Genomic DNA, 26,341 nt, shown 5'->3' with positions numbered 1-26,341 from the left:
CTTACAGCATTTTATAATGTGAAAAAAATACTTTAAAAGCCCAGTTTTAAAATGGAAGAGGGAAGCTTTTCAGGGTGACCTGGGATTGGAGGGATTATGTGGCCTAATTTTGAAGGTCAGCGATTGGTGGAATTCTGTTTCTTGGCTGTGGTCTTGGGCTTGGGGTCAAGTCAGGGTCAGGGTGTTTTCCCTTAGCCCTTTTACCCTACAGGAAACCTATGCTCAGAAAGGCGAGTCAATGGCACAGGAGACATCCTGCATCTGCCAGTCCATACAGGGCTGGGTGTGGTGGCACACTCTGAGCACAGAAGACAGAAGCAAGAGGAGGATCTTTGAAGCTCCGAGGCCAGCCTCCACTACAAGGCCCAGCCACCAGAACTGCATTCTCTCAACAAACGAACAAACACATTGGGAGTGGAGGTAAAAGGCTTGCTATATCAGGAGTCTGAAAAAAAAGCAGGGTACCGTGGTGCATGCCTGTAAACTCAGCACTCAGGGAGGCAGAGGCAGGCAGTTCTCTGAGTTTGAGGCCAGCCTGGTCTACAGAGTGAGTCCAGGACAGCAGAGCTTACACAGAGAAACCCTGTCTCAAAAAACCAAAAATACAATTTAAAAAATTGAGTATAGAGCTAAACAGAGAACTCTCTGTAGAGGATTGTAGAATGACAGAAAAAACCTCAACGTCCTTAGCCATCAGGGAAATGCAAATCAAAATGACCCTGAGAGTTCACCTTACACCCATCAGAATGGCTAAGATCAAAAACTCAAGTGACAACACATGCTGGAGAGGATGTGGAGAAAGGGGAACCCTCCTCCATTGCTGGTGGGAATGTAAATTTGTACAACCACTTTGGAAATCAATCTGGCATTATCTCAGACAATTAGGAAGTGTGCTTCCTCAAGATCCAGCTATACTACTCCTAGGAATATATCCAGAAGATGCTCAAATACACAACAAGGACATCTGCTCAACCATGTTTACAGCAGCTTTATTTGTAATAACCAGAATCTGGAAACAACCCAGATGTCCCTCAACTGAGGAATGGATACAGAAATTGTGGTATATTTACACAATGGAATACTACTCAGCAATGATTTCAGGAAATCATGAAATTTGCAGGCAAATAGTGAGAATTATAAAAGGTCATCATGAGTAAGGTATCACAGAAGCATAAAGACACACATGATATATACTCACTTATAAGTGAATATTAGACATATAATATAGGATAAACATACTAAAATCTGTACACCTAAAGAAGCTAAGCAAGAAGGAGGACCCTGGGTAAGATGATCCATCCTCATTCAGAAAAGCAAATAGGATAGACATTGGAAGAGGGAAAAAACAGGGAACAGGTAAGGAGCCTCCTGCAGAGGGACTCTGAAAGACTCTACCCAGCAGGGTATCAAAGCAGATGTTGAGACTCATAGCCAAACTTTGTGCAGAGGGCAGGGAATCTTATGAAAGAAGAAGGAGCTAAAAGACCTGGAGGGGACAAGAGCTCCACAAAGAGAACAACAGAACTAAAAAATCTGGGCCCAGGGGTCTTTTCTGAGACTGATACTCCAACCAAGGACCATGCATGGAGATAACCTAGAACCCCTGCACAGATGTAGCCTATGGCAGCTCAGTGTCCAAGTAGGTCGCCTAGTAATGGGAACAGGGACTGTCTCTGACATGACCTCAGTGGCTGGCTCTCTGATCACCTCCCCCTGATTGGGAAGCAGCCTTAACAAGCCACAGAGGAAGACAATGCAGCCAGACCTAATGAGACCTGATAGGCTAGGGTCACATAGGAAGACCTTCCCTATCAAGTGGGCATGAGGAGGGGCATGGGAGGAATAGAGGGAGGGAGGGATTGGGAGGGGAAGAGGGAGAGGGCTAAAGCTATGATACAAAGTGAATAAACTGTAATTAATAAAAATATATTAAAAAAGAAAAAAAGTAAATGAATAATTTTATAATCTATAGCGACAGTGTGGCTGCAAACAGCAGTGGGAAAGATTCTATGTAAGAGTAGCCATTGTTTTGAATTATAAAATTTTGTAAAATTTGAAGAAATTAGCACTGGGGGTGTCATTTAATGACAACATTGTAGCTAACCTTTTTGTTGTGACTTTCACATTCATACAGTGCCTTTACTCAGGTATTAATTCATCATGATCTCGTTAAATGTACTTAGTCACTCAGAGGGCTTGGTGGAAATTATTTCTACAGTTGAATATACTGCTTTAGTTGTATTTGGCTCCAAAACAACAGCACAAAAATTTCAGTGTTTACTAGTCACTAGTGTTTGTGCATTTACTCCTGTTCTTAAATTTGCAGTGTTGTAAGAGTGCTAAGCATCACTGTCTCAGTCTGTGTTCTACTGATGTGATCCGAACCATGGCCAGAAACAATAGGAAGAAGAAAGAGCTTATTGCACCTTCAAGTGACAGTCCATTGTCAGGGAAGACACTTAAGGCAGGAACAGGAAACAGAGGCCTCCTTGCTTCTCCTCCTCGCTTCTATACCTCAGCACCACCTATTCAGCATTGCCCACACACATGGGTTGGGCCCTCCCATGCCAATCATTAAAGAAAACAAACAAACAAACAAACAGCCCCAAAGTTGCCTACAGGGCAATCTGATGGGGGCATTTTCTCTACTGAGATTCCCTTTTCCCAGATGACCTTACCTTGTGTCAAGTTGACAAAAAAGTAGCCAGTTCATTTATCAAGCAGTGCTAGACCCCAGGAAGCCAATACTGAAATATAAAGAATGTCCTCTTTATGAATAGTGGGGTCTGTTTACCGTCATGTAGAGATGAATCTGTAAGTTCTGAGCCCAGTGGTGACATCCACACTTGATGAATGACTGTTCTGTTTGTCAACAAGTGGCACTCAGGAGCTTATTTTAATGCTTCAACATAACTTTTGAAAGGCAAATATTAGTAACTCCAGCCCCAGCTCATGAAGTGTGAACCCAGTGGCAACTAAAGGTAGGGCAGGCTTCGTGTACGTGGTGAGTTGAGCTTCTAAGCACAGGGGAAGGCTACAGACTAGCATGAAAGAGCAGGAAGGCCAGAGAAGGAGGAAACCTTTCACGGTGCGGGGGATGGGGGCGAGAGCCAGTGAAAGGCCAGTTCTCCAAGGCCCCTAATTATCAATGATGTCAAGACAATGGGTGTATGTATGGGGTCACCTTATATGTGACACAGAAGCTGCAGTTCTTCGTAGTGTCTGCTTATCAGTGAAACACAGGCAGTGCTCTCAGCGATGTGTTCTAGAGTGCGAAGTCTGGGTTGTGCTGTGTGTGTGTGTGTGTGTGTGTACATGTTTGTGCATATGTGTATGTGCACATCTGCACGCACTTGTGCCCGTGTAGCAGGAGGTCAATGTCAGGTGTCTTCCTTGATTGCTCTCCACCCTCATTTCTGAGAGTCTCTCACTGACACTACATCCTCTGATCTGGCTCCAGTAGCCAGCCAATGAGCCCCAGCCTGGCTCTGTCTCTCGGGGCTGAGATTACAGACATGTTTGTCTGTAATGCTGACAACGCATGCTGAGCTCTGCGTTTATGTGATGATGGAATAAGCTTGGGCCCTCATGCCGGCATGGCAAGAGCTTTACCAGCTGAGCCATCTTCTGGGTGAGCCATCGTATGGGTGTTTTGTCTGCACGAATGCCTGTGAAGCCAGAAACATCAGATCCCTTGGAATTCTAGTTACAGGTGATTGTGAGCCGCCATGTGGATGCTGGGAACTGAACCTGAGTCCTCTGGAAGGGCAGCAGTGTCCTTAACCACTCCAAAAGCTGAGCCATTTCTCCAGCTTTTGTAGCGTTTCTTTTTTTGTGACTTCATTCCTTTCATTTTGTTCAGTCTGTGGTCAGTTTTGCATTGGATGCATTTGCTAACAGCTGAACTTCAGTTCAAGTTGTGTAAATCAACTCTGTAATCCTCTTTCTTACAAAAAATGTGTCACCATTAAAGATGTATTTGTTTCATAGTGTATAAAAATTTCATTCTATTTGGTTACAGACTAAGAAATTTACTTTTATAACTATGCAATCTTTCTGGGTTTTTTTTTTTTTTTTTGAGGCAGGGTTTTTCTGTGTAGTCTTAGATGTCCTGGACTCACTTTTTAGACCAGGCTGGCCTCAAACTCACAGAGATCTGGTTGCCTTTGCCTTCCCAGTGCTGGAATTACAGGCGTGTGCCACCACTCCTGGCAGTTATAGGTTCTTTAAAAAAATTTAGATATTAGAGCCACGTGCTGCTGCTTTCTCCAAAGGCCTTCTCTGAAGCCGTTCTTAAGTTCTTTTAGCTCTGAGTGAGCCCTACCAGCGAAACAGCGACTCCTTGAGGATGTTTGGTGAAATAGCTGTGCCCGTTTATTAGGGATGAACAAAGGGTCTATGAACCTTGGAGGAGTGGGGAGGGGTTCTAGGGTGGACTCATACCATTTTTGGGGCTGGGATGTTGGTGTTGCTTTACTTACATGGAGAGGAATTCAGGTGCCAGGCTACACGACCACTCTCAGAATTGCGGAGGAAGGACTACGTTGCTGGCACAGATCAGGGAGGGAAAGACCCTTACTCCTGCCGATCTGAAGATCGGGATTTCTGGGGTTGTGCTCCATCTGCACCTAGCCCCACCCGTGTTTGTGTATCTGTATTTTCCTGGCGTGTAGACGTGCTCTTTTGCTCTCAGAAGCCAGCCAAGCCTACTTGCTCTGGTCCGCACACTTAGGGTCTAACTCTTTTTGCTTTGATGATGTTTTTAAATTTGATGAATTCCAGTGAGTACTGTCTTTTGGCTCCTGGTACTGATAGCTGTGGAATGAAAAAAAAATTCCTCCATAAATCAATAAGTAACAGCAGTATATAGACCCCGTGAGGCTTCCGTGTGGTAGGTTCTGCGGCCTCACTGCTCCCAGTCTTCACTGGCTGCAGACACACTTAAGTTTGTTTAGGGACCTGTCTCTTAGATAATTTCATGTCTGCTAAGAACTGTCCTGTCTGGCTGACATGTAATTATAAGAAAGGACTAACAGCTACAATGAAACCTGATCAACCATTTGGTCTGAGGTTCATGGTAAAATCGGTTTCTCTCTGCACAGTTCTTCTTCTTCATTATTATTATTATTATTACTATTATTATTATTATTGTTGTTGTTGTTGTTACTAACCAGAGTCACTTACACCAATCCCACTGAAGAGTACAGAAGAAAACTTGTATGTATTTGTTTAATTGTGAACTAAAACGTTGAATATACTGAAGTTTCTTTAGATTCCTTTTTAAAAATACTTTTTTATTTATTGCTTGAGAATTTTGAACACACGCATATACACATACACATAATATGTTTATATCATACTCACCTCCTTAGTCACTCCCTCCAGCTCCTCTCACCACCAACCCCCTATTCCCATCATATGCCCGTCTAATTCGTGTCTTCTTTTTTTTTCTCCAGTGACCCATTGAGTCCAGTTAGTGCCGCTCGTATGCTTGTGGTGGTGGGGACTGTCCACTGAACCCAGGAGGATCCAGACCCCTGAAACAAACGGACTCTGTGTCTCCCAGCAGCCTTCAACTGCCCGCAGCTCCCCTGCTAAGAGTGAGGCCTCATGAGCCCACCCCTCAGCCATAATGGATTCTGACTGGCTTGAGTTTCTACTTGATTTTAGTTGATAATGTTGTTTTGTTCTTATTATTGCTGTTTTTGTTTTGTTTTGTTTCTGTGTGCAGTGCTGGGGATTGAGCCTATGGCTTCATGCATGTTCAACAAGTGCTCTTCCACTGGCTACATCCTCCTAGACTGTGGTCCAATAATGTCTATTGAAGACATAGCTTTACTTTCTTACTTAAGAACTAACAATATGGCCAAATTTGATTATAAAAAAAAACATTTAAAAGACCAGAATTAATCATGCAAACAGTTAAAGGAATGCAGAGGATTCTGGCTTGTCAAATACTTCCAGAACGTTCAGTTTGGATGGACTGGAAACAAATATTTGAAGAGGCGTTAGGGAGAGAGTAGCAGCTGAGACTGGACGGTGCTGTGACGTGCATGGGGTAAGAGATTTACACACAGACACAGTAGAGAGTCCATGGAACGTAAGGAAAAGGACGGAGCGTTATACCAGAAGAAAAAGGAAGTCAAGGGGAAGATGAAGCCATAATTTATTCCTTAGGCAATCACCGAATTTGTGAGTGACAGATAACAATGCAAAAACAATCTACAGTGCTACCCTCTCTCAAGAGACAAATTTCAAGATAAAAAATTTGAACCAAACTAGGAAGTCAGATGTATTTCCTTGGTAGTTACCATATAAACTACAGCAAATAACCATTTCACTCTGTACTTATCATTTGCCATGGAAGACTCCATGACTAGGAGCCAAGAGAGCCAAAAGAGTAAGTAGCCAAGATACACACAGAGTCTACTCAGAAACTGAAAGCAGGTAGCAGAAGGACCTGGGTGGACAGCAGCTTGTTGCGTTTAGCATCAAGAGTACTCACTGAAACCTTAGAGCCGAGAGCATTACAATGACTGATCTGATATTTAAGAGGGAAGAAGTTCTCCAAGGGTTTGGTTTTTATCTTGATACTAACCCTTTGAAAGGATAAGCTTCAGAAGCTGCAGAAGGCCACCTTTAGCTGTTTTCTTGCATTGCTTGGAAGCTTTTCATTGTTGCCTGCTGCTGTGTTTTGCAGAGTGGTAGGAACCTCTGTGCTCAGTGTCCCCACCGCCTATGCCCACAGTACTAAAGATTCCAGTAGAACTCTGCTATTCTAAGTCAATTTTTTGGCTTTTTTGAAAACTTATTTTTTTATAATAAAAAAGTTTGTTTTCATTTTTCAATCCCTTTCTAAATATTGTATATTTAGAAATACAAAACACAATTTCCCTGGGCATAGTGGATATACGTATAATTCCAGCACTTATGAAAAGGCAGGAGAATTGCAAGTTTAAGGTATCATAGTAAGATTCTGTCTTTAAAAATAAAGACTTCACAAATTTTAGTTTCTAAAACACCAAAAATACATCTGAATGTTTTATAGTACAATAATGTACACCAAGATGTTTCCTGTTTGAGACATTCTTTTCTTTTCTTTTCTTTTTATTTTTTGGTTGGTTCTTTGTGAATTTCACACCATGCATCCCAATCCCACTCATCTTGCCTCCACTCATACCTCCCTTCGCCTTTGCAAACTCCACCCCCACCCCAACAGAGAAAAAAAAATCTCATTGCAGAAGTGTGTGTGTCACAGTGTGTCCCACAGTGCACACTTTTGTCCACACTTCTTTGCTTGCAAATGTTCATTTGCAATGACTTGTTGGTCTGGTTTGAGGCCTTTGGCTTCTGGAGGAGACTCACTGAGACTCCTCTCAGATATCCTGTTGTTGCCCTGTGTCATGGAGATCCTACAGTTTTGGATATGCTGGACCAGTGCATATCATGCACTCCAGCAGTTCATGGATGGGGCAGATGTTGGGATGGGCCTGAGAGGTATCTGTGCTGGTTAGCCCACAGGCTCTCTGGTTTTTCTGCCCTCGGGGCTGGCTCGCCAGCAACAACGCACTCTGCCCTGTTGTAGCTAGTGAGGGGCATGGTCAGTTTCCCCACTCTCATGATGCCGGGTCTACCTCTCCTGCCTGCCATAGGTGGAGAGGGCAAAGGAGACTCATGATCTCAGGCTGGACCCCCTGAAGCATACACCCCACATCCAGGGCCAGCCCTACAGTACTGCCCAGACAAGGTGCAGGGCCTGCTCTCCCAAATGCTGCAGCAGGTGAGGGGCAGGGCCTGCTCTCCTACTCTGATGACCTGGGGAACTGCTCTCCTGCCTGCCATTGGTGACAAGGGGCAAGAGGTGGGGTTCTTCTCTCTATTGCCCATGTTGGACATTTTTTGATTGATTGAATGAAATTACAACTGCTCTGAAAGTGCCAGATAGTGATTGTTTATACCCGTGGGCATCCAATATTAGGATGCACCTAAACTATCTAGGCAACATTAGACACTTCCATTTATGATACACCAGGTTTGGAGAAAAGCCTACCGCCTTCCTTTTTAAGACAGGCTCTTAAGTCATGCAGAAGTTTCTAGTCTGGGGTCTCAATTGGTCTCAATGTCTAGAGTGAGACACTTTTCACAGGGCCTCCTGGGTACTGGGAAGTTGCTGATAGACAGACTGAGATTCTTTACAAATATTCTGATTCTAAATCCCTAGATGTTTACCCCAAGTCAGCTGTGTGAAGAAAAGGTGTAAGAGGAGTTGAGGCAAGTTGAATAGGATGTCCAGGTGGAAGTGTGCTCAAGGCAAGTACAAACTATATACCTGCACTCACTTGGAAGAAGTACAAGATGTAGGGAGGGAGGAACAGCTGATGGACAGCCTAGTGAGTGATGATTCTCATTGGTTTCTTTTATTACCCTCTAACAGGCTCTTGGCAGTTGGTTACGACATCCTCACTTTCACAGATTCTGAGATGGAGGACACTAGTTAGTCTGCTACAAGTGTCACTGCAACAACTTGAATTGTCGGGGCCCCCCATCTTAAACCTGCATAGTTTGCAAACTCTGCTATGAAAAGACAGAGAAGAATATTGCTTAGTAAACAAACAAACAAGCAAATAAACACCCCAGCAAGGTAAGATGAAGACTCAGAAAGTGATAACTCCATTTGCCGATGGAAAGGAAGACTAGTTAGCAGTGGAAGCTCAGATCAGAGATCCTGTAACACAGGATGTCAATGCAATATGTGAACACCCACTTTTATTTTTATCTGTGGTGCTGGGATCGAACCCAAGATCTTGTTCTTGCTAGACAGGAGTTCTACCATTGAGCCACAAACTCAGGGCTCACTTTTTATGAGATTGACCATGAAAGGAAGAAGTCAAGAAAATAAAAAGCGAGGACTCAGGTCTTCCCTGGAACAGGCCCTCCTGTGATTGGTGGTTGTAGATTCAGACATGCGCTCTGGAGTTTGTCCCTCAATGTTTTTAATCTGACGAACAAGCAGCCCTGGTGCTTGCTTTTCCCTCTCTGTTTGTTGGGATACTTATAAACGATGAGGGCAATCCAGTCTTGTCAGACTTCCTGCCAAATATGCTTCATTATGTAACTGGGAAAGGTATGCATTGTCTCTTACATAAGAACAGGTTTTGTTCCCATTTCTCCAGCTGGGTTGGTGACTACTTTTTGCTTGTATGCATGTGATATGTGGGATATTGCTAAAAACATTACTTGAATGACTTCCCAGATTTTGACCCAGGCTTTAAAGATCTGGTGAGCTAAAGCTCGTTCTGAACACACTTAACAACACAAGAATAAACTCTGCTATATTTAAAGGTTGAAAGTGTTTAGACAGTTATCTAAAATAAATGAAATATAAGACATTGATTTATGTGGGTCAATCCATCCATAGAAAGGGGATTATAAATTATTTTATTTCTGCTATGAACTCACTGTTTTATCCTTTGATTTTGGGGTTATAGTGAAGATAACTTATAAGTGTCTATACTTATTTATTTCTGTAGCAGTAATAAAAATATTTTTAGTTAAATTGTTTCTGAAGTCCCAAATATTTAACAGGTATATATTCATACCAGGAGAGTGAATAGCATATTAAAATATGCCAGTATGGCTTGTATTCTTTTCAGGTTAGGGTCAAGCAGGTTGGAAAAGCAATTAACATAGTAATCCTTTGAGATCTGCAAGAGATTGGTTCTGTGTTCCTAAGAGACACTAAAATTTATGACTACATCAGTTCCTCATGTAGAGTCGTGTCAGGCTCACATGGAAGCTATGTGCATCTCCCACAGACTGTAAGTCATCTCAGGGTTATTTATAGTGCCCAAAGCAGTGTAAATGCTATGCAACTTTGTGACGTTACTGATTAGGGATTAAAACAAGAATAAGATCCAACCATGCTCAGAGGAATTGTTTTTTCAATTATTTTGATATTTAGTCACTTTAATCTACCAACAGGATTCAAAGAGGCAGAAGGGTGACTGTTGTGTTACAAAGACACCCACAGGTACCTAATAGAAAAGGACATTATTATCATTCTGTAACCTCTATGAACTGACATAGATTTGGGAAGCAGTTTATGGATGGTGGCTCCTGAGATTGGAAGCGGGGCAGGAAAGGCTAGGCCAGGAGCAGAAGAACCTCAGGTGGCTGTGGATCGTGGCAAAATCCAGACTTCTTGGGAGACATCTTCAGTGAGACAGTTTGTTTAATGGTGTGTGTGTGTGTGTGTGTGTGTGTGTGTGTGTGTGTGTGTGTGCAAAGGATACTTAAACCTTTGGGGGTTGGTAGGGACTGTGGGGTGAGTGTACCTCATTGGCAGAGGCTAGGGGGCTGGGGATGCCTCATTTGCATAAGAAGGAATTTCAGGTGTGGCCAGACATGACCTTACAAGAGGCAAGGAAGTTTAACCTGGTTACTGGGCTAGTGACCTCCTCTGGGAGGCAAAGGTGGGGGTGCAGAGCTACATACAATAGGACACATATGCCTGGGGCAGGGAGGGAGTGATCTCTGTCGATCTCAGGATGAGAGTTCTGGGGTTTGCACACAACTCAACCCCACTCTTGCTAGGGGCTAGCTCCCCCAGGCCCACAGCTCCTCAGTCCCATGTTTCCCTGGCCCCAAGTATATGTATATATACATATATATATATGTATGCATATACACACATACATACATATGAATATATGTACACACATACATATAGATGTGTAAATTATAGATAGTACCACTATACTGATATTTACGTAGTATATGTATTACTATAGCCCATTATATATACACCATAACACAAATATTCATAAATACAACCTCTCCGTATATTTTCATACCATATATGAAGAATTTCTGAGTCTCTTTCTTTTTTAAGTAATATTATTAATATATACTAGTAAAGCCCTTAGAACAATGCATGACACAACCTAAGCCCAAAGTTAAAGCAATATTATTTAATACCTAAAGGGAAAACAGAATGAGGCATTTTCAATGACATCATCAGCCAGGACAGCCAAGCGCTGGGGGTTCCGCGGGCTAAGTGGCAGGCTGCACAATTGGGCTGGCTGGTGCAGGGGAGGGAAAGTTGACACAGGGTGGGAGTCATCCCAGCCAGTTGCTGGGGTCTCCTCTGGTGCGGCCAGGTAAAGAAGAAACAATCTACACATTTCCTTCCAGCAAGCTACCCGTTCCTTGGCAGGCTGTTATGACCTTCAAGCACAAGCTCAATTTGCACAGCCTCAGAAGGGCGCTACTTTCTGCCACTCAAGACCCTGGCTTCCCTAGACAGAAACGGTGCTCTCTCTTTCTCAATTCTTATGTACATGTGGCAAAAACCACTCCATTTACCTCTCTAAATATGGGGACAGATAACGTTTATAAACAATCTCTCCAATCAAAGCGTCACAATGCCTCCTTCAGATATATATTTAGCAATGTTGCCATGGCCACTGTTTTGGGTTTGGGTGTCTGTCATTTGGCCACTGCAGCTTGGCAGCGTGTGGCTGGAACATTCCACTGGCCTCATCACACCAGCTCTGGGTCATCACAGAGGGACCCAAATCAGGTGGCCAACAGAGCTACTGTGTACTCAGCAGCGGTGCTGCCAACATTGCTGGAATCTCACTTTGACCGGCAGGTTTCTGAGCCTCCAGGGATTCCATCCTAGCCTTTGTAAAGGGAGGGTGACGAGTCATCCTGTGCAGCCATTTCAGGTTCTGATGTCATATTTGCTGGGTGTGACCTGTTATGAAGAGGTTCATGGATTTCACAGCTCCTAAGGCGTTTTTTCCCTATATCTCACAAAGGCAATTTTGTTCAAAAACACTATCAAATAGATTTGCTCTGAGACCTTGAAGCCACCATGACAGTTAACTTTCCCTGGAGTTCCATTTCCTTTAGTCTGACCTCTGTCCTTACTCTTGGCTTGAAGCGGTTTTTGCTGTTAGTGGCTTTCTGGAGTCTTCAAAAGTTCAATCTGTTCACCAGAAAATTTTCTAGAACTATAAAACTATGGGAAGAGTTTAATTCCAGCATAAGCAGAGGTAGTCTGAACAGGAAGAGACTGTACTAAGTCAGGACTGTCCAGCATGCTTTTGACATTGAGAATAACTTCCCATAACATTTTGAGCAGGGTCACTTTGCAGACAGGATTATGATAACACTTTCTTGACATCTGGCCACATTATTTCCTAAAGTTTACAGCATATTGCCTAGCAACTGTAAAGGGAGGATATGGAAAAAAATTCCCGAAGCACTTAGATTCTAAGTGTGTGCCATCACCAGGAGGCTTAGGATGCTTTTGTGTGTGTTCATGTGTGCAGGTACACATATCTACATATACATGTGAAAGCAAAAGAACAACCTGTGTTGACATTCCCCCAGGCATTATCCACTGTGTTTTTTGAGGCAGGGTCTCTCAGTGGCCTAGACCTGGCCAAGCAGGCTAGGCTGGCTGGACAGCAAGCTCCAGAATCAACCTGTTTCTCCCACCCTAGCACTGGATTTACAAAAACACATTCCACCACGCTTGGGTTTTCTTTACATGGATTATGGCTCTGAGTTAAATTTCAAGAATGTTTGCTTTGTAAGCATTTTATCTACTGAGTAATCTCCCTAACCCCATAGTGTGCTGTTATGTATAAACTGTTTTCAGAGTTCTCAGCCATCTGACTTTCAGAAAATGAAATGTATTTGCTTCCTTCTGCATGCTTAGCTATTCAAGTAAGAGTCCTGGGTTAGGAAGCAAATGATTTAGATGGTAATAGAGCCAAACAACCATCAAGTGTAAAAAAACAATAAACAAACAAAAAATAAAAAACAAGTTTACTTTTATGTTTTATTTATTTATTTATTTATTATATATACAGTGCCTGCAGATCAGAAGAGGGCACCAGATCTCACTATAGATGGTTGTGAGCCACCATGTGGGTGCTGGAAATTGAACTTGGGACCTCTGGAAGAGCAGTCAGTGCTCTTAACCACTGAGCCATCTCTCCAGCCCCACAAGTTTACTTTTTAAAATATATTATACATTTATTGAAATTGCTTTGTGCTTTTGCGTGCATTGAACTATATTCTTGTGCCCTTGAGCAAATACAGCTACTCTCCCACCAGGTAGTTACTGAATGTCTGTCGTCCACACACTGCCATGAGAGACCCTTCAGAGCTCAGGATATTGACTGCTGGTCCATTGTTATCATCAACCAAAAGATAAACTGAAAATTATAGTTAAATAATGATAGTCAAATGCCGCGTTTCTCTCTTATGAATTAATTTGTCCTTAAAACAAAATGAAAAGGAGACAAAATAGTGCTGGAGTCTTGACCAGGCTGGAAGGAACCTCTGTAGCCTGTTGTTCTTTACCAGTTCCATACACCGCTCAACACAGACCAAATGTCATTTTACCTTGTTTTTATAAAAATATGTTATATTCCCATATATTTAGTGTTTGCCTATGTGTGTGTGCACACACGTGTGTGTGTGTGTCTATGTATCTGTGTGTCTATGTGTATGCATATGTGGAGATTAGAGGACAGCTTTCAGAAGTTAGTGATGGAACTCATCAGGCTTGGCAGTGACTGCCTTTAGTCACTGAGATCTTCCTGGCTTTGTTTTACCATTTTTGTGGGTACTTAGGAATTGAGTGAAGATTCAGTAGATGTACTCACCCTTATACATATGAAATACCCATGTCCTTCTTTCGACACAGGGTCCTAGGCTGTTTGCTCAGCCTAGAAAGGTAATGTTTTCAGTTCTGCAAGCTTGATTTAACTCAAAGACATTGCATGAAGATAGTGTATCTAATCGTTTTGCAAAAAGATGAAGCAAGAACATGGTAGGTGACACCCTTTATGCAGGTACCCTTCTTCCGAAAGAGTGAGACTAATGATTTTTCAAACTTCCTGTTCCTTGAAGTATTTATTTTGTTATTGTTTTTGAGATAGGTTTTCATTGTATAGCCTTGCTGCTCTAGAATTCAGTATACAGGCCAGCTAGCCTCTGTCTCCTAAGTTCTGAGATTAAAAGCTGTGTCACTATTCCTGACCCTAGTATTTTTTAATTTAATTTTATTTATAGAGTTATTTATTATAATTTTTTCACTTTGTATCACTGTTGCAGCCCCCTCCCTCATCTCCTTCCAGTCCCACCCACCCTTCCTCTTCTCCCTCTATGCCCCTTCCCTAGTACCCTGATAGGGGAGGTCCTCCTCCCATTCTATCCGACCCTAACTTATCAGGTCTCATCAAAGCTGGCTGCATCATCTTCTTCTGTGGCCTGGCAAGGCTGCACCTCCTAGAGGGAGGTGATCAAAGGGTTGACCACTGATCTCATGTCAAACAACCCCTGTACCCCTTACTAGGGAACTGACTTGGAGACTGAGCAGCCAATGGGGATCTAGGTCCCCTCTATGCATGGTCCTTAATTGGAGTATCAGTCTCTGTACACTCCCCTGGGCCCAGGTACTTTGGCTCTGTTGTTCTCCTTGTGGAGTTCCTGTCCCCTCCACATCTTTCCATCTTCCTCTTGTTTCATAAAGATTCCAGCACTCTGCCCAAAGTTTGGCTATGAGTCTCAGTATCTCCTTCAATACCATGGTGGGTAGAGTCTTTTAGAGGTCTTCTGTGGTAGGCTCCTGTTCTGATCCTTGTCTTTTCTTCCAATGTCTATCCTGTTTGCCCTTCTGCATGAGGATTAAGCTTCTTCCCTAGGGCTCTCCTTGTTTAGCTTCTTTAGGACTATAGATTTTAGTATGTTTATCCTATATTATATGTTTAATATCCATTTATAAGTGAGTATATATCATATGTGTCTTTCTGCTTCTTGGATACCTCACTCAGGATTATCTTTTCTAGTGTCCACCATTTGTCTGCAAATTTCATGATTTCCTTGTTTTTAATTGCTGACTGGTATTCCATTGTGTAAATGTACCACACTTTCTGTATCCACTCTTCTGTTGAAGAACATTAGATTGTTTCCAGATTCTAGCTATTACAAATAAAGCTTCTATAAACATTGTTGATCAAATGTCCTTATTGAATGGTGGAGCATCTTTTGGGTATATGCCTAGTAGTGGTATAGCTGAATCTTGAGGTAGCACTATTCCTAATTTTCTGAGAAAGCCCCGGACTAATTTTCAAAGTGGTTGCATAAGGTTACATTCCCACCAGCAGTGGAGGAGGGTTCCCCTTTCTTCACATCCTCTCCAGCATGCATCATCCTTTTAGTTTTTGATCTTAGCCATTCTGATGGGTGTAAGGTGAAATCTCAGGGTCATTTTGATTTGCATTTCTTGAATGACTAAGGACATTGAACATTTCTTTGTTTCTCTGCCACTTGATATTTCTCTATAGAGAATTCTCTGTTTATCTCTGTTCCCCATTTTTAAATTGGATTACTTGGTTTGTTGGTGTTTAACTTCTCGAGTTCTTTACATATTCTGGATTTTAGCCCTCTTGCAAATGCAAGGTTGGTGAAGATCTTTTCCCATTCTGTAGGCTGTCATTTTGTTCTGATGACAGTGTTCTTTGCTTACAGAAGCTTTTCAGTTTCACGAGGTCCCATTTATTTACTGTTGCTCTTAGAGCCTGTGCTCTTGGTGTTCTGTTCAAGAAGTTGTCTCCTGTGCCAATGAGGTCAAGGCTCTTCCCCACTTTTTCTTCTTGTCTGGTTTTATGTTAAAGTCTTTGATCCACTTGGACTAAGAAAAAAAATAATCAGAGGTGACAAAATACCTGCAACTTATAGCCCTTATACAGCAGTTACATAGCTCAGGAATTTGTGACGGTTAGTGTTAACTGTCAGCTTGACAGAGTCTAGAATGACCTGGAGACGGACCTTGTCTTGGGGTTGATTACGTTAACTGAATTGGGAAGACCACTCACTATGCATTGTTGTGGTAGTTTTCCTTCTGTCCCCAAGCTCCCAGGGTAATGACTCATGAGACTCCAAAATATATTTACAAATACCTAGGCCATATAGCTGGGCTCTTTTCTGACTATCTCAAAACTTAAAATAACCCATTATACTTATCTACATTTTTGCCATGTGGCTGGTTATCTGTGCTTGGGTACCAAACATCTGTCCTCCTCACATCTTCTCCTATTTCTTATAGGCCATAGTTGTTTTTTTTTAATTGACAGGCAATGCATCCATACAACACACAAGACATTCTCTCTACAATGAGTGGCACAAGTTCCTGTACCAGGAAGCCTGAACTGGTAAGAGTGGAGAAAGTAAGCCTAACAGTAGTGTGTATTCTTTATTGTCCTCTGCTCCTAATTATGGAAACAATGTGACAAGCTCCCTCAAGTTCCCACCACTATAACTTTCCTGCTATGATGGACCAGGAACTGTGATCCAAAATAATCCTTTCCCCATTAAGTTTCATTTGTCAAGAAACTTTATCACAGAAACAGAAATGACACTCAGACATAAAGATATAAAGAACATACATCAATAATTATTTTTTGAGGCATCAGATGTCACAAGAAATTTGTTTAAAGGTCGCTTCAACCTTAAAGTAAGGGAGCAAAGCAGCCCCTACATTGTTCTGCCACTCCAACTTCTGTGAGGTGGCCCAGGAACCTTGGGAGAATGAAGACTGCTATGCCTGAATGTCTTCTCCAACACTCAGAGTGAAATGTAGTCTCTGATGGGACAGTTTGCAGGTGTGAGTCATGAGGGCTGTGACTCGACATGATCTCTCTCCAGCAGAACTCAGAGGCCTGATTTGCTGTAGCTTTGTTGGGAGGTGGGGCCTACGAAGAGGTATTTAGGCCATGGATTGAGCTTTCATGAATGGAGTAATGCCTTTCTTAAGTGACTCCTCCCACTGGAGGGGTTGATCACATACCAGAAAGGGGAGTCTGACTTCTGTACTTGCTCTTTTATTTTCTGCCACAAGTTAAGGCTGTGAGATGTGTTCCCCCAAAATGGAGTTGACATTGAAATGGCTTCTCTTTTTCCATAGCTATAGGCCAAATTATCTGTTACAGTAACAAAATTCAGACAATGACAAGTTGTCATGAAGGTAGATTAATGATGTTCTCACAAAAGTGAGCTATAAGAACAGGCAGTTATACATTGATTCCAGCCCCTTACACTCTTCTTTTCTGTGCTTGTGACAGTCAGTTTTGCTCGTCGGCGTGATTAGATCAAGAGACACTTAGAAGATTAGTAGCTATACTTTTGGGTCTACAAGGGTGATACCAAAGTACTTAACATGTGGAACAGTAACTGGGGGGATGGGGCACGTAATGTAGATAAGGCTTGCGGAATAAGAAGAGAAAGAAGGCAGAAGAGAACCCAAGCTTTCTTTTTCTCTGCTGTGCATCTACCATATGACCTTCTCCTTTATACTATGCCCTAACGAACAGCAGGTAGACCGCAAGTTCAGAAACCATGTTCTAAAGTCGAGCCTTCCTCCTTTCCACTGCTTATTCAGGTGCTTGGTCATGGTGGTGAAAGAGCTGACTGACGACAAAACCCTGTGGCCATCCCGTGCTACCCTGTGATGCAGTGGGAAGGTTCTCACAACACACTGCCCATCCTCTAGAAATACGTGGGAAAAATCTCTCCTGTATAAATTACCTAGTATAGGTGTCTTAGTTAGGGTTTCCCTTGCTAGTATAAAAGCACCATGACCAAAAGCAACTTGTAGGGAGGAAAGGTTTATTTCATCTCTACTCTTAAGTCACCTTTATCACTGAGGGAAGTCTGGACAGGAACTCAAGGCAGGACCCTGGAGGCATCACCTGAACAAAGGTCATGGAGGAGTGGTGCCTATTGGCTTGCTCCTCGTGGCTTGCTTAGCCAACTTTCTTACTTTCTTCAGCACTGCCTGCCTCAGGCAGGGAGTGGGGTTACTGTCACTAGTGGGCTGGGCCTTCCCACATAATAATCCTTAATCAAGAGAATGTCCAACAGACTCGCCTATAGGCCAGACTAATAGAGGCATTTTCTCAATTGGGAGCACTTCTTCTCAAATAACTCCAGCCTGTGTTAAGTTAATGAAAATCTAGCAAGATGCTAGGTACCTTAGTTACTTGTCTTGTTGCTGTGACCAAATACCCAGCAAGAAGCAACCTAAAGATGTGTGCATGTGTGTGTGTGTGCATGTGTGTGCATGTGTGTGTGTGTGTGTGTGTGCGTGTGTGTGCATGTGTGTGTGTGCGTGTGTGTGTGTGCGTGTGTGTGTGTGTGTGTGTGTGTGTGTGTGTGCTTATTTTGGCTCACAGTTTGAGGTGAGATAGTCCACCATGGAAAGGAAGACATGGAGCAGAAATCTGAGGGAGCTGGTCACACTGTATCTCCAATCAGACAGCAGAGCATGATGAAGGTGCTTAACTCCCCCTTTGTTTTATTAAGCCCATGACCTCAGCCCATGGATTGGTGGTACCCACAGTTAGGGTGGGTCTCTTCCTAACCAATCCAGTCTAGAAACTCTCTCAGGGACTTGCTCAGGGGGCTGCTTTTAATGGTGAATTTAAATCCCATTAAGTTGAAAATCCAGTTTAACCAGCTCACTAGGCCATGCTGCCATGGCAATGACAACAGACCAAGACAAAAACAGAAGGGCAGATATCTATCATTGTGTTCTGTAGCATCTCTGACATTTCTCACAGTACCCAGGGTGTCTACAGGGCCCACAGCCAAGTGCAATGAAAACACAATGTTTTTCCCATGGCTGAACTGACTAGCAAAGTTGAGAAATTACCATGTGTCCTAGAACTGAATTTGTAACTTCTATAACTCCATAACACATCAATGAATAATTCATTTAAAACCACATAGAGTCTACTAAGTGATTGGTTTAAAGAGACAGGTAATTAAGAAATTGTTACTGGGCCCACCACCATGGCTCAGTTAGTAAAGGCAATTTTGCTAAGCCTAATGACCTGAGTTTGATTTCTTGTGCCCACATATGGGGAGGAAAGAACCAACTAATACAAGTTGTTCTCTGACTTAGACACACACATATACACACACTGGCTAGTATGTGTGCATGTACACATGTAAAAATGAATGTTAAAAATTCTTTAATAAGTGGTTCTTGCTAGACATGGTGACACAGGCCTATAATTCCAGTATTCATGAATCCAAAGTAGGAGGATCAGTATCAAGAGGTGAAGGTCAGGTTGGCCCAAATAGCCTCTGTGTCAAAAACCTTAGGCTTGGGTATGTAGTCCAGTACCAGGATTCTTGAATTCACAATACAATGGAATAAATTCCCCCAAAAGGAAGAAAAGAGCGAGGAAGGAAAGAAGTTCAGAAGTTGGTCCCTCTCTGGAGGAAGTCACATCTGGTGTAGGAGGCAAAGGGGCCAGTGTCATTCTCTGTGATATGATGAGGACAATGCTGACCAGAGAAGGGTACACATGCAACTTAGAAGCACAAAGAAGAGATCAGGTGGGGTTCCAGGAGAGGTGACTTCTGATCTGAGGGATAAAGGATTCACATTGCTTTTAGAAAGTGAAGTCTTTCTGACACTGAAAAGAAAACTCAAGTTTCTCTTGCTTAGAAACAGGGCACACATGGCTACCTCTTGATGGGCACCATGCCATTCATTTTTCTTGTTTTCAGTATCTCAGGGACTTGGTTGTATTATACTGTGACTTAGCGTGGTAAAACCTTTGTATCTTGTACAGAGTTATTTTCACAAGCAAAGGTATTTCATTTTCTCAATTATTTAGATGTTATATATTTCAATTGAAACCTGGAGTGTGGCTGCTTGCTTACCCACTGCCGGACCAGGGATGTCTTTCCAGGAGTAAACACCACTGAGCGATGTCAAAGGATTTTCCTATTCAGTACCAAGCAAAAACCCTTCAGCCTGGGAGGACATACAGTCTCTAGCCTGGGGGCAGTGTTAACCAAAGGTACCAACCACTCTAATGATTAGCAAAAAACTCTGGCCATTCCTTTGGAGGCCTGGTGACTAGAGGAATTCAAACAGTGCCCTGAGGTGAAGAAGTATGTCTTTAGGATGGAAGCATAGCCAATAGGCTCTCAGGTGTTTCCAGAGACGGTGGCTTCTTGATCTTCATTCAGTAAATTTGTGATTACTTTTTCTTTGAAAATTCTGCTTTTTGACATCAAAGGGAATAATGCAATTTAACATGCATCCATTGAGTGTCTATTCTTAGGAGCTAGTTTGCCAAATGCTGTTTACAATAATGAAAAAGCCATGCTGGCTCAAGTGGCTCTTAGTGAACACAGACTGTTCAAAAGGTATGTGCAGTGCAGAGAGAGTGGATTTGTCTAATGTGTGCCAAGGTTATATCTCTGTGATCTTATTGCTGCCAAGTCCCTTGCCGTGCTAGGTAAATGCAAGGCCCAGTCAGCCCTTGCTTCTCTATTCTAGATCTACCCAGAGATTTTACAGTTCTGAAAGTTTTGCTTGAATTCCACACATCCAGATCCCGGTCATAATGAGGAAAGGCTGTCAATCTACCCCGTACTTTGTGGAGTTATCTAGCAGCTTGTTGTGCAAATGCAGCCTACAGTGGACAGAACACTGATCTGTCTCCAAATCCTTCTGTTCTCAGAACTCTGACCCCACCTCTGTTTGCTGTTTCCTCACTGCCAACATTCATGTGTCCCCACAGTATTCTCAGCCTTTGATCTCATCTTTCATCGGCTATGATCATTTACACAAGTACTGCTGTTATTCTTAAACTTCTGTGGGCTCCAGCAAGGTGCACCATTTCAACTCAGGAAGGCAAAACTGCACAAAGGGAGTAAGGACCCTGGAACGGCTCAAGGTGGCAGTAGAGGAACAAGCTTGATTTCTGCTCTCAGTTCTGAGGAGCTGCCAAGAGACAGTCGCTCTCACATATGTGTTCGTTTCTTATGTTTCTCTCTTCTCTCTCCCCTTCTAATTCAGCCTTTGATGTTTTCTCTCTTGGATTCTCTCATCATCTAAATTGCTCTTTAGAGTTCTGTGCAGATGTCATTCCTAGTTTGTTTTTTTCCCCTTTAAAAAATAACAACTGTGCCACCACATGCCCTTTTACCTACTTAAGCTTCTCCTAAATAAAGAGAGTCTGAGAACCTCGCTCACTCTCGGTCACTTAATATAAAATTCACAGAAGAAAAATTAGCATAGATGTGATCCTAGGCATTGCCAACAGAATTTTTAGCAAATGGCTGTATATATATTATATCTTATAAGATATTTATAATTTACATGGATTGTCCAAATAGCTGATGCTTTTCTTTTTTAAGATAAAGTTTTCTTGGAACACAGCATGGTCCCTTACACATTGGTTTGCATCTTTTTGTATTTCAGTGGCATCTTGAGCACCTAGGTGGCTGACACAGTATGGTGAGGCCAGACTGCTCTGCAGTACTGAGTAATTGAAAACCCTCCACAGCTTCCTACTAAAGGTACTGCCCAATCATGATCTTTCAGAGTCAGTTCTCAGAAGCAGGCTCTCTCTGAAATGCTGTTGATTTAGGAAAGAGGTAAAAGAAAAAATGGACCTTGTGGTAGACTCTAAAACTCCCCTTTAGAGCTGGAGAGATGGCTCTGTGTCTAAAAGTACTGGCTGCTCTTCCAGAGGACCACGGTGTAATTCCCAGCACCCACACAATAGCTTACAACTTCTACAGCTCAAGCTCCAGGGGGTCTAATGTTCTCCTCTGGCATCCGTGGGTCCTACATGCACATGAGGCACATACATGAAGGCAAAACATCCACGCGCATAAAATAGTAGATAAATAAAGTAAATTCTATTTTAATTAGAAAATGCCCCCTTTCCTCTGAAAGATTCTACCCAGCAGTGTATCAAAGCAGGTGCTGAGACTTGTAGCCAAACTTTGGGCAGAGTGCAGGGAATCTTACGAAAGAAGGGGGAGACAATAAGACCTGGGGAGGACAGGTGAGGAGAGCAACAGAACCAAAAATCTGGGCCCAGAGATCTTTTCTGAGACTGATACTCCAAACAAGGACCATGCATGGAGATAACCTAGATCCTCTGCTCAGATGTAACCCATGGCAGCTCATTCTCCAAGTGGGTTTCCTAGTAAGGGAAACAGGGACTGTCTCTGACATGAACTGATTGGCCTGCTCTTTGATCACCTCCCCCTGAATGGGGAGCAGCCTTACCAGGCCAAAAAGGAGGACATCGCAGCCAGTCCTGATGAGACCTGATAGGCTAGGGTCAGATGGAAGGGGAGGAGGACCTCCCCTATTAGTGGACTTGAGGAGGGGTATGAGAGGAGATGAAGGAGGGAAAATGGGATTGGGAGGGGCTGAGAGAGGGGGATACAGCTGGGATACAAAGTAAATAAACTGTAATTAATATAAAAAATAAAAATTTAATTAAAAAAGAAGTAAATGCCCTTCTCATTCATGTTTCATAGGGCAAGCAAGCCACAGCGACAGACCCAGGGAAGAGTCTTCCTCCTGTGGGAATTTTGGGCGTGTTGAGTCTGACTAGAATGGTATGGAAAAGCAAACTTAAAAAAAAAAAAAAAAAAAAAAGACAGAAAAAGAATTACATTGCTCTGCCTACACAGTGTTTTTCTAAAGTGTTTACTACCTGGCAGAACAAACACTTTTTTCTCTTCTCTCACCAGAGTTTGTGGAACCATATGAGCCTAATCATTAATCCAGTATGGAAGTTCTGAGGATGAAAAGGATTCCTGGGCAAATGGCACCTCTTCACCTTCCCTGTCCCACCCCACACACAGCCTCCAGCTTGCTGAGTGCTTTGAAAGTCTCAGAATCAGTCTCTCCTTTTGCTGCATCCTTGATTGGGGTCCCTGAGGGACGTTCAAGCATTGGTAGTCCTCTGGTGGGTGCTTTCAGCGTCACTAGTGGTTGAGAGAAGAGGACATGGCTGAGCAAGTGCAATTTTGGGGGTCTCCACAGATCTTGCAGTGCTCGGAGGACTCCTGAAGTTTTGATGATTCTTCAGAGTGGCTGCCAGGGAGGCTTGCTGAGGCTACAGCAATTCTGACGAACCACGGATGGGGCTGAAAATAGCAAGGGTTATGCCATTAAGCATCAAGTAAAATGGCTCCTTCAGCTGTAGGCTGAAGATGGACTCAGTTCAGAACTGTCAGTACTGTCAGTTCACAGGGTGTGTGTGCAGAAACAGGGTGGCGGGTCTGTGCTGAGCACCCTGACATTTACGGTGCCTTCTTGACTGTGCCAGACTCAGGGCACTCAGGTATTTTCATTTGAGTTCAGCTATAGACAAGTCCTTTTCCCCCAAGTCTCATACTGCTCTCTAGCCATCACGCTCTACCATTCTTACTCAGTTGTTTCAGATTTTACCTCCAGCAATTCTCTGACAGCATTGAAGCCCCAGGACTGTCTTCCCTCTGTCCTTTATGATCCACTGCACACACATCAATTGCAATGTGCTCCTCCTGCCAAATTCGCTTAGTAGAAAGGCCAACTCTTCCTCCACTGCAGCCAGACATGGTGGAGACAGCCATGCTCATTAAATCCCTGGACCTTGTGTAGGGTCTTAGAACTAATATGATAACTACTGTAGTTATTTGGTCTACTTAACTTACCAGATCAATAGAAAATTCTTCTATGCTTCCTCCTTTCTCATATAATTTCTCATCTTGCTGGTGACTACATTGCAGTCTGAGGAGATGGAGGCCCACAAAAAGTTGTCTATTTTTTTCTTGTACCAGTGTTCCTGGCACCCGTTATCCTTTATTTCCCCTTTTGTTTTTGCTTCACATGAAAAAAAAATTATTTTATTGTTCATTGCTGTTTTGCTTGCATGTATGTCTGTGTGAGAGTGTCAGTAGCTCTAGAACTGGAGTTACAGACAGGTGTGAACTGCCACATGGGTGCTGGAAATTGAACTCGTCTCCTTTGGAAGAACAGCCATTGTTTTAACCTCTGAGCCATATTTACAGCCCCTCAAATATTTATTTTAATGTATTCATTGGCAATTTCACACAGTATATAACCCATTCTAACTACACTGACTCTCCCCTACTCTCTTATCCCCTTTTCACTCCTGTCCACCAAGTCTCCATTCTTCTTCATGTCTTTTTTTCCCCCATAGTTCTTTGTGGAGCCTTGGCTGTCCTGGAACTTACTCTGTATATCAGAGCTGGCCTCAGACTCACAGAGACCCACCTGCCTCTGCCTCCCAAGTGCTGGGACTAAAAGACTAAAAGCATGTGCCACCACTGCCGGGCTTTTTTTTTTTAATGGAGCAAGATAGTCCTGGTTGGGTATGGATGCGGAGCTTTCTACTGGAACAACTGACCAAAGGCTACCTCACTAAGATAAAGACGCTTTCTCCCTAACCACCGAAGGATCTCATACCTACACCTATCTGCTTTTTCCTACACACCATTACAGTATTCTTCTCCACTCTATACAATTACCAGGAACAAACATCCTTTCCTCTTTCATGTGCTCTTAATTCCTCCGCCACCAGTTCACTTGGGCTTAATTCCCAGTCTCATCCCGAGTTGCCCTGTGTATCTTAGCCTGCTGTCTCAGCAGCACTGGACACACGTGACTGTGTGTGATTCTTCTCTCGGTTTCCAGGACTTTGTAGATTCCTGGCTTTCTTTTGCACTGGCTGGTTCCTGTTTGGTCTCCTTTGCCCTTGTTCATCCTTGGTGTTGCTGGGGTGGTGGTGTTCCTATGAATCTCCATCAGACACTTTCTCTAACTCTGCTCCCTCCTGGGGAGTATCCAGGCTTTAATTATTATCTACATTCTCACAAAGCCCCAACCTCGTACCCAAGACCTCTGTCCTCATTGCCAGTGACCACTTCACATTTCCACTTGACCCTCTCACTCGGGCTGTGCACACTCACCACAGGCAGCAGTGGGCTCCTGAGAACAGTTGTCACACAGTTGAAGCAAGAGAAAAATGAGTGGTAGCATCTTAGGCCATATATCAAGATAAACATCCAAGAAATACCAGTTATCACAATTGTATTGAGTAGATGATTTGTATTTGTAGGAAAAGTGAATATTAAATCTCTGGAGTAATATAATACTGCAAGTAGTCACAAATAATAAGCATATGTTGATGGTAAAGAGAATCGGAGGAATAGTTAATTTATTCAGTAAAGAATAAATTAGGTTCTTTGATATATCTGGCACAGCTATGAGTTTGGAGAAAACTATAGATGACTGCTTAGATCTTGAATTTTACTTTCTAGGGAGAAAGAGGTTACAGAAAAAATAAAAGACAGACACTATCAGATGATGATAAATATCATCATCTGATAGTGAACAGGCTAGTTTAGATAGCAAGGCATGCTAGCAAATTATTGCTGCATAAGGTAATATCTCTTAAACTTGTAATAACACACATATATTATCTCACATGGGCTGCATGGGTAAGAAATTAGTTATGGGTCACCTTGGCTGTGTGGGTCTGGCTCAGTCTCTTATAAGTGTATCATATTGGCTGAGGCAGCAAATAGCTCAAATCTTGATTATGTGTGAATTAAGCTTATTCACTAGGTTGGCAAGTTGGTGCTGGCTATTGGCAGGAAGCCATAGTGCTTGCTTCTCTGTGGGGACCAATGCAGAGAGGCTTTACAAGCCTCATGACATGGCAACTTACTTACCTCAGAGGAGGTGGCTCTACAGAACACATGCTGTTCATTGCCTTGGCCCTTAAATCATGCATTGCTGTGTATTTAGTATCTGTTGCCTACACAAGGTAGTTGAATTTTGTGAGGAAGAGACTGGATGAGAACAGCCCTAAGGGGCAAGGATCAATAAAGCCATTTAGGAGACTAACTTGCACCTTGCTGGACATTTTCCCATACTTCCTAGATCAAACGGGTTCTGCTTTCTCTTTTCAATCTCCTGGTTTTGGGGAATGGGATTCTATGTGTCTGCTGAGGTCAATTGATTGTAACAGAGAGGACACATGACTTGTTTCTCCAGTCTCAGAGCTCCCCTTACTGCTTCGCAGGATGCAACATTTGCTCTGCAGGCAGCAGCCAACACGCAGGAAGTCTGACCACCTGGCTACAACCCTATTGTAAGCAAGCACCAATGAGTGTCTGTTGAGATGCCAGACATCTAGAGAAGCAGACTACAGGTGATTCCTGCTTCAGCCATATCCAGAGATCAAAGCCAGTGCCTTCTAAGCCGACTTTCCAGTTTCTGGACATAGGTAAGAGTAACTTGCTGTGTAAATTACCAGTGTGGGAATGGATTGTTTTATGGAAGGGAATGCATACTCAGGAAAAAACACTTTGAAAAGATGACATTCAAGCAAGGCCCTGTATGAATTGAGACAGCAGTACACACAGCTGTCTGGAGGAGGGGGGCTGTTCAAGCAACAGAAAAATAAAAACAAAACAACAT

At 42.9% G+C, this 26,341-nt stretch overlaps 1 long non-coding RNA gene across 1 annotated transcript; it reads left to right on the top strand.

Annotated features, from left to right (window-relative positions):
- Positions 1-224: 224 nt before the first annotated feature.
- LOC132649248 (uncharacterized) lies at positions 225-5,696 on the top strand. Its single transcript, XR_009587682.1, has 2 exons — positions 225-420; positions 5,457-5,696. It is a non-coding gene; the product is annotated as an uncharacterized LOC132649248 (long non-coding RNA).
- The last annotated feature ends 20,645 nt before the right edge of the window (positions 5,697-26,341 follow it).

Source organism: Meriones unguiculatus, chromosome 19 (assembly GCF_030254825.1).
Source record: "Meriones unguiculatus strain TT.TT164.6M chromosome 19, Bangor_MerUng_6.1, whole genome shotgun sequence".
Lineage (NCBI taxonomy): Eukaryota > Metazoa > Chordata > Mammalia > Rodentia > Muridae > Meriones > Meriones unguiculatus.
This window is presented reverse-complemented; position numbering and strand designations above follow the sequence as displayed.